The following is a 13,134-nucleotide window of genomic DNA, read 5'->3' on the forward strand; positions in this document are numbered from 1 at the left end:
CTGACGCCACAGTTGATGCACACCCTTCAACATTTCTCTGATGAAAATAGGGACGTCCTATTCCATAACTATAATTTTAGTATGTATACCCTGCTTATCTGACTGAGTTGCCCCAGCCACTCTGGGCGGCTTCCAGCATAAATAAAAACATAATAAAACATTAAACATCAAAAAGCTTCCATACCCTCCAACATTTATCCAATGAAAATAGGGATGTCCTAAAGAAAAGCATGACATTCCAGGATCAAATCAGAAACTGGGACGGCTTCTGTAAATCTGAGACTGTTTCTTTTTTTTTATAATATTTTTATTAAGTTTATGAAATACAGAAAAAAAGAATAGAAGACAGATATAAGAAAAAAGAAATAGAAAAGTTACAAATTTCCATATTCTTTTTTTCCAGCACATCTGGTGGACTTTCCCTCATCCTCCAAACCCTGCATTCTCTGTGATACAGAACATCAGCAATTTGTTAACTTGTTTCAATACTTATTGTATCCTTCATTTTATCATGTTTCCTAATTTCAAAGATGTTATAACTCAAATCTTATACATTTTCGTTTAAACACAATAAAGTTATTTCCTTATTCTACCTCTGATTTCTTGTGCCTTAATTTCCATTTCATTAATTTACCATTGCTGAAGCTAGAGTTTCCTAGAGGGTGCATTTTTTAACATTCGTACAGCTTATAATGTTTTTTCAAATAGTCCTTAAATTTTTTCCAGTCCTCCTCAATTGTTTCTTCTCCCAAGTCTCGGATTCTGCCAGTCATTTCGGCCAGTTCCATGTAGTCCATCAACTGCGTGTGCCATTCCTCCAGCGTGGGTAGATCTTGTGTCTTCCAATGCTTTGCAATCAGGATCCTTGCTGCTGTAGTGGCATACATAAAAAAAGTTCTATCTTTCTTAAACACTCTCTGGTCCACTATGCCCAGAAGAAAGGCCTCCGGTTTCTTAGGTAAGGTAAATCTAAGTACCTTTTTTAGTTCATTATGAATCATCTCCCAAAAGGCCTTCACTTTCGGGCAAGTCCACCAGAGGTGAAAGAATGTCCCTTCCGCCTCTTTACATTTCCAACATTTATTGTCAGACAGGTGATAAATCTTAGCCAGCTTGACTGGGGTCATGTACCACCGGTATATCATTTTCATAATGTTTTCCTTCAAGGCACTACATGCCGTAAATTTCATTCCGGTGTTCCATAACCTTTCCCAGTCTTCAAACATAATGTTATGCCCCAAATCCTGCGCCCATTTTATCATGGCGGATTTGACTGTCTCATCCTGAGTGTTCCATTTAAGCAGCAAGTTATACATTCTCGAAAGTAATTTGTTTTTTGGCTCTAACAGTTCTGTTTCTAATTTCGATTTTTCCACCTGGAATCCAACCTTCTTGTCCACTTTAAAAACCTCCTGAATTTGTGCATAGTGCAACCAATCTCACACCTTGTTTTTTAGTTTTTCCAAACTCTGCAACCTCCAATTGTCTCCAATTTTTTCAATTATTTCCCAATATTTAGGCCAGTGGGCCTCCATGTTAAGTCTCTTACGTGCCTTGGCCTCCACCGGTGAGAGCCACCTCGGAGTCTTGCTCTCCAATAAGTCTTTATATTTTGTCCAGACCATCAAAATCGCTCTTCTGACAATGTGGTTTTTAAACAATTTGTGCACTTTAACCTTGTCATACCACAAATATGCATGCCACCCAAAAGCATTGTCAAACCCTTCCAGATCTAGGACATCAGTGTTTTCCAGTAAAATCCAGTCTTTCAACCAGCAGAAGGCTGCAGATTCATAATATAACCTCAAGTCTGGCAGGGCAAATCCCCCTCTTTCTTTCGCATCAGTTAATATTTTAAACTTTATTCGGGGCTTTTTGCCCTGCCAAACAAACTTGGAAATATCCTTCTGCCACTTTCCAAAACATTCCACCTTGTCCACGATCTGTAGGGCCTGAAACAAAAATAACATTTTCGGCAATACATTCATCTTTATAGCTGCTATTCGGCCCAACAAGGAAAGTTTCAATCTTGACCATGTTTCCAAATCTCTTTTGATTTCTAAACAACATTTCTCGTAATTATCTTTAAACAAATTCAAATTTTTGGAGGTCAGATACACCCCTAGGTATTTTACTTTTTTAACCACATTTAGTTCTGTTTCTTTCAGGAACTCATCTGTTTCTGTAGTTGTCAAATTTTTTGCTAGAACCTTAGTTTTTTGCTTGTTCAGCTTAAATCCCGCCACCCGACCAAAATCAGAAATTAATTCTAACACCCTTTTAGTACTAGAGACTGGCTCCTGTAATGTTAATACCAAGTCATCTGCAAATAAATCTGAGACTGTTTCTTGAAACTAGGTTGGGTCTGTTATTGTGGCAACTCTTACAACATGGGGGCATGTCCATGTTGGATATTTTGGTCTTTGCTGTGTTCCTTTTAGCCGCAACTTAGGGTTATTATTGCCCTGATTGAAAGGATTTATTCCTATAATACAAACAGTATGTGGCTTGGCTTGTCAGCCCAAACCATCTGGCTTGAAGCCGGCTTGTTCCCTTTGCTTATACTTCCCACTGGCCTCCTCCGCCTCTCACAATTTAAAGGAGCCCACTGGCGGTGTCCTCCAGAAAATCATTGCGTCTGTCTGTCGGAAAGTGTGAAAGCTTGATGTTCTAGGTGTGGAGGACTTCGTCCAAAATATACAGAACTTGCGATATCTCAATGGAAAAGGCAGGCTTTCTTCCTGGGTAGCTTCCAAAGTCTTGTGGGGGAAGTACAAGCTGCAGCACTGTAACACACTCTTATGCGGAGCTTCCTTTGAAAAGCATCCAGGAGCTACAGCTGGTGCAAAATGCAGTGGCCAGAGTAATTTCTAGTGTTGGCTTTCCACACCACATCAGTTTTGTTTAATGTGCACTGGCTAACTTCTTTCCGAGCCCAGTTGAAGATGCTGATTATTTTCTATGAAGCCCCAAACCCAGGGTCTCCAACACGGCACCTGGAGGCACCATGGTACCCTTGCACTCCTAGGCCCCTGCCCATTACAACTTTGCATTTCATTTTCTTTTTCTTTTCAATGGGTTTTGGCTATTGGGGGAAGATGTGGGACCTACTTTTTTGTTGGTGTTTGTCGTGCTTTCTTTTTTTTGCTTTTTTGTTTTACAACGTGTGTAGGTATGTTTTGCCTGTTTCTTGCAGGGGGGCTCAGAGCACTGACAGTTTTTCTTTTGTGAAATGGGTATTTTGTGATGTCCACATCAGTAGCTTCAATTTCTAAATGTGCCGTTTGGTTGCACAGGGTTGTGGCCCAGAATATCTGGTGGGCCATGCCCACCAACCATATACCTCTATTTGGGTGAGCACTTTAGGTCTTGTTTCATTGCTGATTTCATGTTTGGTTTCCAAGTGTCCTGATATTCCCATTTTCATCCTGCAAGCCACTTTATAATAATAATAATAATAATAATAATAATAATAATAATAATAATAATAATAATAATAATAATTTATTATTTATACCCCGCCCATCTGGCTGAGTTTCCCGAGCCACTCTGGGCGGCTCCCAATCAGTGTTAAAAACAGTACAGCATTACATATTAAAAACTTCCCTGAACAGGGCTGCCTTAAGATGTCTTCTGAATGTCAGGTAATTCTTTATCTCTTTGACATCTGATGGGAGGGCGTTCCACAGGGCGGGCGCCACTACCGAGAAGGCCCTCTGTCTGGTTCCCTCTAGCCTCACTTCTCGCAATGAGGGAACCGCCAGAAGGCCCTCGGCGCTGGATCTCAGTGTCCGGGCTGAACGATGGGGGTGGAGACGCTCCTTCAGGTATACAGGACCGAGGCCGTTTAGGGCTTTAAAGGTCAGCACCAGCACTTTGAATCGTGCTCGGAAACGTACTGGGAGCCAGTGCAGATCTCTCAGAACCGGTGTTATGTAGTCCCGGCGGCCACTCCCAGTCACCAGTCTAGCTGCCGCATAGTTTGAGACAGTTCAATTTAAAAAACAATAAATATAAAACATCGTCATTACCATCACCTTCAGAAGCCTTGCTTTGCTCCCTGTTAGCAGGGTGGGATGCAGAAAAGGCCCTTTTTTGCTATAGTGCCCTTTCTTTCTTTCTTTCTTTCTTTCTTTCTTTCTTTCTTTCTTTCTTCTTTATAAAAAATAATTTCCTTATATTCTTATATATTTTTTATTTTTTACACTTGATATAATTTTTATTATTTTTCTTTTTTTTAATTACAAGGTATAACAACTTCTCAAAAACAAATCAAATAAGTTTGCTCCACCAAGCACGTGACTTCCCTTCAACTGGTTTCCCAGTTTCTAATAAATTGTATGTGCATTTCAGCTGCCAGTTTCTGTCCTTCAGTATATATCAAATCCTTTTTTGTCCATGTTACAAGATTTATTTCAGTCCTGCGAGTGTCTTCAAATTTTTGCAATAGTCTTTCAAGTACTCAGTAAATTTACTCCAATCTCTTTGGAATTTCTGGTTGCCTTGGTTCCGGATCCTAACAGTCAGCTTGGCTAACTCCTCTTAGTCCATCATCTTCATCCGCCACTCCTCAATCGTTGGTAATTCTTGTGACTTCACCTTTGGGCTAACAAAATTCTTGCTGTTGTTGTGGCATACATAAATAGTCTTTGGTCTACTTTTGCAATTTCTTCTCCCATCAACCTAAGCAAAAATGCTTCCTGTTTTGGGGGGAAAGTATATGTTAACATCTTTTTTTAGTTCATTGTAGATCAATTCCCCAAATGCTTTTGCCTTACTGCAAGTCCACCACATATAATAAAAATCTCCCATCTTTTTCATTACACTTCCAGCATGATTTGTTTTTCATCTTATACATTTTAGCCAGTTTCACTGGAGTCAACTACCACCTATACATTATTTTCATTACATTTTCTTTTAAGACCATACATGCTGTAAATTTTAAATTATGATTCCATAATTTTGACCAAGATTCATACTGGATATTATACCCAAAGTCAATAGCCCATTTCGTCATTACTTCTTTAACCTCTTCATCCTTAGTGTACCATTCTAACAACAAATTATACATCTTTGACAATTTAGTTTTACCTTCCAACAACTCGGTTTGAAATCTGGATTTTTTACTTTCAAATCCAAAATTCCTTTTATCTGCACTAAATATGTCATTTGTTTGATGATATTGTAATCAGCCAGTAAACATTTCCCCTATTTGTTCATATGGTTTGAGTTTCAAATCAAATTTTATTAAACGGTCACAGACCAGATTAACTCGTACAGCTAGTCAGCGAAGCATAACACCGGAAAAAAACAAAGGACAAAGGACAATTTCAATACAGATTAGGCCATAACAGCAATTTAAAATTAGACAGCATAAATAAAAGTTTCAGTCCTTTCTCTGTTTCCATCAACATCTCCCCATAGGTGGCCCATTTCCCTTCCATATTCAATTTTTTAACAGCCAGTGCTTCTACTGGGGATAACCACCAAGGTGTTTTACATTCTACTAGATTTTTATATCTATCCCATACTTCATAAATTGATTTTCTTATCGTGTGGTTCAGAAATCCTTTATGCACTTTTACTTTATCATACCACAAATACAAATGCCACCCTACTGCCATCTATTGTCATAACCTTCCAGATCCAGAAGATCTGTATTCTCCAATGTTATCCACTCTTTTATCCAGCACAAACAGGACGCCTCATAATAGAGCTTCAGATCTGGCATAGAGAATCCACCTCTTTATTTTTTATCTATTAAGAGTTTGAACTTTATCCTTGGTTTTTTCCCTTGCCAGATAAATCCCGATACGGTCTTTTGCCAATCCTTGAATTGTCCTGTTCCTTTAGTCATCGGAATCATTTGAAAAAGGAATAACGTCTTGGGTAAGACTTTCATTTTTATATCGGATATTCTGCCCCACAATGACATGTTTAATCTACCCATATTTCTAAATCTCTTTTGATTTCTCTCCATATTAATACATAATTGTCATTAAACAAATTAATTTTTTTAGGGGTTACCCAAATTCCTAAATATTTTGCTTTCTTGACCACCATAATTCCAGTCTCCTGTTGCAATTCATCTATTTTTCCTTTAACCAAGTTTTTCGCCAACATTTTAGCCTTTCCCTTATTCAACTTGAATCTCGCCAACCACCCAAATTCTTCAAATTTTCCCAATGCTTCCCTTACACTGGTTTGTGGCACTACAGTGCCCTTTCAAGTAAGGTTAGATTGGCCCCCTCAATCTTGGGTCTTAAATGGGTCGCAAGATGCATTTGTTCCATCAGGCCTTCAATTTATTTTAATTCCTATCTACTTGTGGATCAGTTATATTCAGCTGTTTTAATGTCCCCTGGGTTTTACAGTTTTATTTATTTGAACTGCCTGTTTTCAATTTGTAAACCATCTTTTGAGCCCTCCTGACTTTATAAATTAAAATTATTACTTTCTGCAGAACAAGGTTGTTCCCGTACCCCAGGCTGCTGCTGAGTGGCTGTCTCACCCTGTGTAGAAATGTCACTGTCTTCCTAATAAATGCTGGAGAAAAGTGTGTCACGCCAGCACCCATTTCTGTCAGTGCTGTGACTTTAACACAGCAAATCAGGTGAACATTTCAAATGCCTGAGATCACTACTGACTGGTGCTAAGAAACTTGTGGAGATGAGCTAAAAGTCTTTTTCTTCAGCATGGTACATCTGAGATGGGTGTAGTTTCAGCAAACTGCAAGCAGAATGGTTTTCACTGATGAAGTCCTCAGTGAAGTATTAAATGGATTCAGATAGGGAATGTAGGTGGGCCCACAGTAGATGTCTTCTGTTGATTGGTTGGGAGGTGTTGAATTTTTTCCTGTTGCATTGCTTGCCTAGGTGCTTTAAGTTCTACATCCACTTCATTGACCAGTTTCCTGCATTTCTCTATTATTGTGTTAAAGATCCCCCCAGTAGCTTCACTGTGATGTTCCATTATTCCCAGCAATTCTTGTACAGGTGCTTTCATGTCCATTATATCCAAGTTCACAGATCTTGGGTGACTGGCTCTAGCTCTGAAGAACGTTTGCTTAGGACCACGCTTGTTTTTCTGAAAAACAGCAACAACAGATAAATATAAGTCATTAAATAAATATTAAATTATATGTGCTAGCAGTTTTCCCTAATGTAATGCATTAGTGGAATGTTGTTATGTACAATTTCCCCCCAACATGCACATATTTTGGTTGGAGAACTGTGCTGCGGGATTTGGAGAAGCATGACTTGAAAATAGTAGGTGTGCTTCAGTTTGTGTATTGCTTTGGGAAGTGTGAATTAGGTGGTTTTGCACTAAGATGAAAACTGAACCAAATTTCTGCCCCAAGAGCTGGAATTAAGGAAGGGGGAATTGCCCACTTGGTTACAGGATGACATTTGGATTCCAGAAATCTGGAAGCAAAGTTGCTATTCCACATGCAGCTTAAAAAATCAGAATGGCAATAGTGGGTGCTGCTAAATCACCCATTCCTGGAAGCACCTGGAAGCTGTCACTGACTCTCACCCATATCTGCCATGCGTACAGGGCTCAGAAAACACAGGTCCAGGAGGTTTTTTGCTTGTCCCATGCTTACTAGGCTGAGTGGCTTTTCATTTGCCCCACTGCTTTCCCTGGGAAAACCTACCCTTTATTGTTGAATCAGAGCAAGTAGCAGTCCGTGGAAAACACAACTGACGTTCACTCCGATACAGAGGTAAAGGGCAGGTTTTCCCTGGGGGGGAAGTGGCGGGAGAAGCAGAAGTGTGGACAAGCCCAGTGTTGCAACTAGCACAACCTTGCACAACTTCTCATAAGAATCCCTGGATTTCCTGTAGCTGTTGCTGCGTTGCTGGTGCCATGGCTACAGGGCTACAGCTCACCTGCCACTTGCTTGTGGCTCTGGAGGACCACATGGGTATTTAAAATGGTCACATGTCATTCCTATGTGGGTGCTTAGTCTGAAGGCAGACCAAAGGAGGCTCTAGTTTGTGATGACCACAGAAATATTGCATTGCTCTTCTTGCTACAACAAACCACAGCAGCTTTCTCTGGAATATTTCCGTATGGGGCTCCGCTGAGCATATTGCCTCCAGTGGGGAGGCACAAAAGGGAGGTCATGTGATGAGGACAAGGGCACTCTACATGGGTGATTGGTTGTGGATGGGTTTGCTCCTAAGTGAGAGATTGGAGCAGCTGGAGAGAGGAATTCTAGTTAACTTTGCTTTCAAGTGAGAGGTGGAATACTGGGGAGCAGGGTCTTCGGTGAGAGCATGTATTTCCTTTATGAACACAACAATTTCTCAGTGTTGTGTGATTTTGCTTTTGTGTTGTGATTGATCTATTGTAACTTTTTTGCATCGCTGTGTTGTTCACTACTTTGGACCAAAAAGCAGAATATAAATCAATGATAACACGGATGTTTTCATGCCCAACATTGTAGGAGTACATGCTGATTCCAGTGCAGTCAGCTACCATAATGTGCATCTGGTACCATCACAGCTTTTGGTGAATGCTGCAGGTGCACCTTTTTTGCCTCGACCTTTAACACTTGAGAAGTTTTCAGCCTATTCTGGTTGCCGTAATTTGTTTTAACTCTTTTTAAATTCTGAATCTTAAATCGTTGCAACAGTAGGCTAACTGGCCGTGTGATAGCCTCTGAAGTAGCAGACCACCCTCAGTATAATGAGTGACATTGTTGGGATGCCAGGGGATATAATCTTCTTCTCCCTACAACTTGATGTCTCGAAGGCCAGAGGAAACGTTTTCACCCAGCTCTCTCATCTACAGTCTGGCTGACATGTGCAGTGGGCATCACGTCTCAATTAAGCCAGGCGGATGTGTCTCTGGCAACCTTTCCTTGCATGCCACGCCACTGTTTCCGTGCCCTTGGCTTCATCCTGCCACACTGAGTTACCTTTTAACATCAAGGCTGTCTGGTGGACTTCATCAAAGAGTATGGCTGTGCTGCCTCAAGTCTGGATATACCCTCAAGAAGCAAGGCAGCTTAATTGGGGCATTTTGATTGAGCCCAGTTGATGAAGCTGGGAGTATCGTACCAGTTTACTTGTAATGAGCCCATGACTGCAGCCACCACAGCAGAGTCACAAAGCAGAGCATCACAAATCGCAAGGCGGGCAAACGCCAGCTCTTGGCTGTCACTTGCCCCATTGCCACAGGGGGCTGCTGGCATGCCTATTGGAGCTGCTGTATTTTAGTGCAGTCAGTTCCTACCACCCCCAGTCAGCTTAGCTGATTATTCAACCAACAACATTGTGGGGGCCCAGGGTTGCAGATCACTAGTAGTAAGTCTGAGTGTTTGATTGGAGAGATCTGGACTCAGATCTGTGCTCAGCCACAAGGGCAGGACGGGAACCATCCTTGATGAGTAATAATGGAAATATTTCAAAACTGTCATCGCATATGAAATAACAGAAAGGGCCCCTAAGGACACCACATTATTTTCCTTACCAGAGCATACAGCAAAGGTGCTGATCAGCATTTGATCTGACACTCTGATCGCAGGGGGAAGTTTTAGGACACCCCTTGCCTTAGTGAAGATGGATCCATCCTTTTCCTTTTTCACCTTTAAAAGCTGCTTCTCAGTCAATGCTGTACTCATTGATCTGTCACCGCCGCTTCTGGCCGGCATTCCTTGTGACATTCCTTGGGAGCAGCTTTGTTGAAGTCTTGCTCTTTATAGCAGCTGCTTTTCCCTTGTCTGCTGAGCCAATTATTTTATCAAAGAATGAAACTAGGCTGGTCTGGCACGATTAGTTCCTAATAAAAGCACGTTGGCAGCCTTTAATCACTTAATTTCCCTCTAGGCACTTAGCAATTAATTGTTTTCCTATTCATTCTAATATCTTCCCAGATAAAGAAGTCAGGTTAACGGGACCTTTCCTTTCCTATTTTTTTAAAGAAAGGTGCTCCAGGTGCTTGTCTTCCATCTCCAGGGTCCAGGCTCATAATTCACAAGATCTTGATTGGAGTGGCTCTTGGTTCAGGAATTCACCCAGGGATTCTATCAGTCCCAGGGAAACAGCTCAATGCAGCAAATGGGGAGCCCGTTGCCCTTCATATGTTGTTGGACTCCATCTTCCATCTCCCCCACCCACCCAACTTCCCTGCACAGCCTCAGTGCAGGCTGGGGAGACGGAGCCAGATGCAACGACGACTGAACAGGAGCCTGAACAGGAGGGTGCAGCCTTGTTGCCTGGAACCAGGGGATACCTTTGCAGATGGGATCAAGCCCACTTCCCCAAAGCAGTGCACATTTGCAAACATAGAGCACATTTTCTACTTGGCTCTCCAGATGTTTTTGGGACTACAACTCCCATCATCCCTAGGTAACAGGACCAGTGGTCAGGGATGATGGGAACTGTAGTCTGGAGGGCCGAGTTGGCTTATGCCTGTACTAAAACCTTTAATGCTCAGATCAGTGTGATACAGAAGCCAGGGAGGATTCAAAAGGCACAGCAGGTGCTATGCTTGGCTAGACAAGGGAAGACATTGATCCAACAAGCCACACATTCCCCCATTATGGGAATGGGGCTGGCACAACTCACATGTGGCAAACGGGACTGTTTGCAGAGCCAGCAAACAGGCACTCCTCCAGAAAGGTTGGGCCTGGCCTCTCTGATTTTGCCTGCACTGCAAAATCTGATGACTCCTCTGGAGCCAACCAGGTAGACAGGGCAGCAGACTCCTCCTGCAGGGCTGAGCCCGGCAACTCTGGGGGCAGAGCTGGCACGACAAGCAGAGTATCCAAGTCAGAGACGGACTGTGGTTACTCCAGAGGAGGCTCAGGTGTCACTCCTGGGTGAGTGGCAGGGAGACGTGACAGACTGAGACTCTCCACCCCCACCCTCCACAAAAGGCCAAGATTGGCAGGGTATGCCCCATCCCACTGGGGCTCTCCGCGTGGTCATTCTTACACAACTCCACCTCCTTGCCAGCTCCATCTGGTCATCCCTGCCACTCAAGACCATGACACCCCTTGCTTTTTACTTTTGCAGATTTTGACCCGGAAGTGAGGTATAGGCCTGTTTTTTCTTTTCTTTTCCAACACCACTTCGTAAACTGCTGTTTTACTTGAATAAAAAAATACTAAAAAAAACCCCACCCATTGCACTGTATTGTTTAGCTATTTGAATAATGTGATTATTATTATTTGTTTGTGCCATTGTATGTTACTATTGTTTGGATTAAATTTTTACTGTAAACCTCCCTGCATGGATAGATTAAGAGTGGTGTAGAAAAGCTTAAATTTTAAAATGGAAAAAGGCTATTTATTTTTTTAAAAAATCCTCTGGGGTACTTTGTTGTGCAACCTGTTCCCTTGCATCGCTTAGTGCAGGCATAGGCAAACTTGGCCCTCCATATGTTTTTGGCCTACAACTCCCATGATCCCTAGCTAACAGGACCAGTGGTCAGGCATGATGGGAATTGTAGTCCCAAAACATCTGGAGGGCTGAGTTTGCCTATGCCTGGCTTAGTAGTTTAAGGCTCCACTGCTGTCATCTTGCCCTAGCAATCAACCAAATCCTAGAGGTAAGGTAGTTTCTTTCCAAAGCTGGACTGAATCCGACCAGATTAATATTAGTTGGAAATGGTATCTTGGCATGGCTCGTGTCACCTGTGGCCTTTCTCAGCTTTTCAGCCAGAGTGTGCTGACAGGCCTCATTCTATATGCAGCATCGCTATTTGGGATGCTGGAAGCAATTTGCCTCCTGGGAAGGTAGCCCAGAGCAAAAGTAGCCAAGTCCTGTGATTTGCATTGCCAGGACTGTCAAACGGTTTCCAAGATTCCCCACATTTCTGGAGCGAGCTTAGAAAAACGAAGAGAGAAAAATGGAAGAAAACGGGGCTGGCAAGGCTTGAACTGATTAACTGCTTTGGTTAATCAACTGCAGCTTGAATCTCAAGATTAAAATATTTCCCCTGATTAACAGAGAGCAGCGACAACAAGCAGAGCCTCGCAGGAGTCAGGATTACGAAGGGGGCCCATCATTGTTCTGGCTCTCTCTTCTCCTTTTTCCTCCACCAAACGGGTTGAAAAAGAACCTTTAAAGAAGGGATATCCTTCCCACTTTATTCAGCACGAGGAAATAGCTCATCTTTCAAGGTGAAACTGCTTATGGCAGTAAGAACCAAGGGCAGCTGTTAAAGCTGACGATGCTCTTGAAATCAATGGAGTGTATCTCTCTCTCTCTCTCTCTCTCTCTCTCTCACACACACACACACACACACACACACACACAATGTTTATGAATCCCATAGTAAGGAACAAACTCCATTAAAAACCTCTCTTGCCTCTGTCCCCAGCATATGAATTTGGTCCATATTTCTAACCCATGGGTAGACAAACTAAGGCCTGGGGGCCGGATCTGGCCCTATCACCTTCTAAATCCAGCCTGCGGACGGTCCAGGAATCAGCGTGTTTTTACATGAGTAGAATGTGTCATTTTTATTTAAAATGCAACTCGGGGTTATTTGTGGGGCATAGGAATTTGTTCATTTTTCCCCTTCAAAATATAGTCCAGCCCCCATAAGGTCTGAGGGGCAGTGGACTGGCTCCCTGCTGAAAAAGTTTGCTGACCCCTGTAATCTAACCCCTTGTCTGGGTCATATGGGCCTGGGGCATGTGCAACACCAGGTAATAATACATGTATGGTAAGGGAGGGTTCGAAATAGGGGTGTACACAGATATCTTCCTCTCCCCGCATGGCAGCTTGAGTGCAGGAGGAAGTGTAATAATGGTCAACTGCACCAACTGAGACTCCCTTCTTGAAAAGTTCCTTGCATATCGTGAAGGAACTTCAGGGAGGTTTGGTGTACCTAGTTTGCCAAGTACTACCTTGTGCTAATTTTATTACACACAGGAAGGTTTGTTTCACTGGAGATGAGGGGGGCATTATAAAATATACCAACTTTCCTCCCCCGCCCCCGAAAAAATTAAATCACTGGATTGTGGAGCCTGGCTCATTTCTCTCTCCCCCTTCCCTGGTGCATGGCATGGCGCATATTGTGTCTGTGTCTCAGAATAGGTAACCATGCAATAAAACCACCAAGACAAAAATAACCATGTGGTGGTGGTGGGGAGCCCCACAACATTTTTGATGA

Source organism: Podarcis gaigeae, assembly GCF_964106915.1.
Source record: "Podarcis gaigeae genome assembly, chromosome: 8".
NCBI lineage: Eukaryota > Metazoa > Chordata > Lepidosauria > Squamata > Lacertidae > Podarcis > Podarcis gaigeae.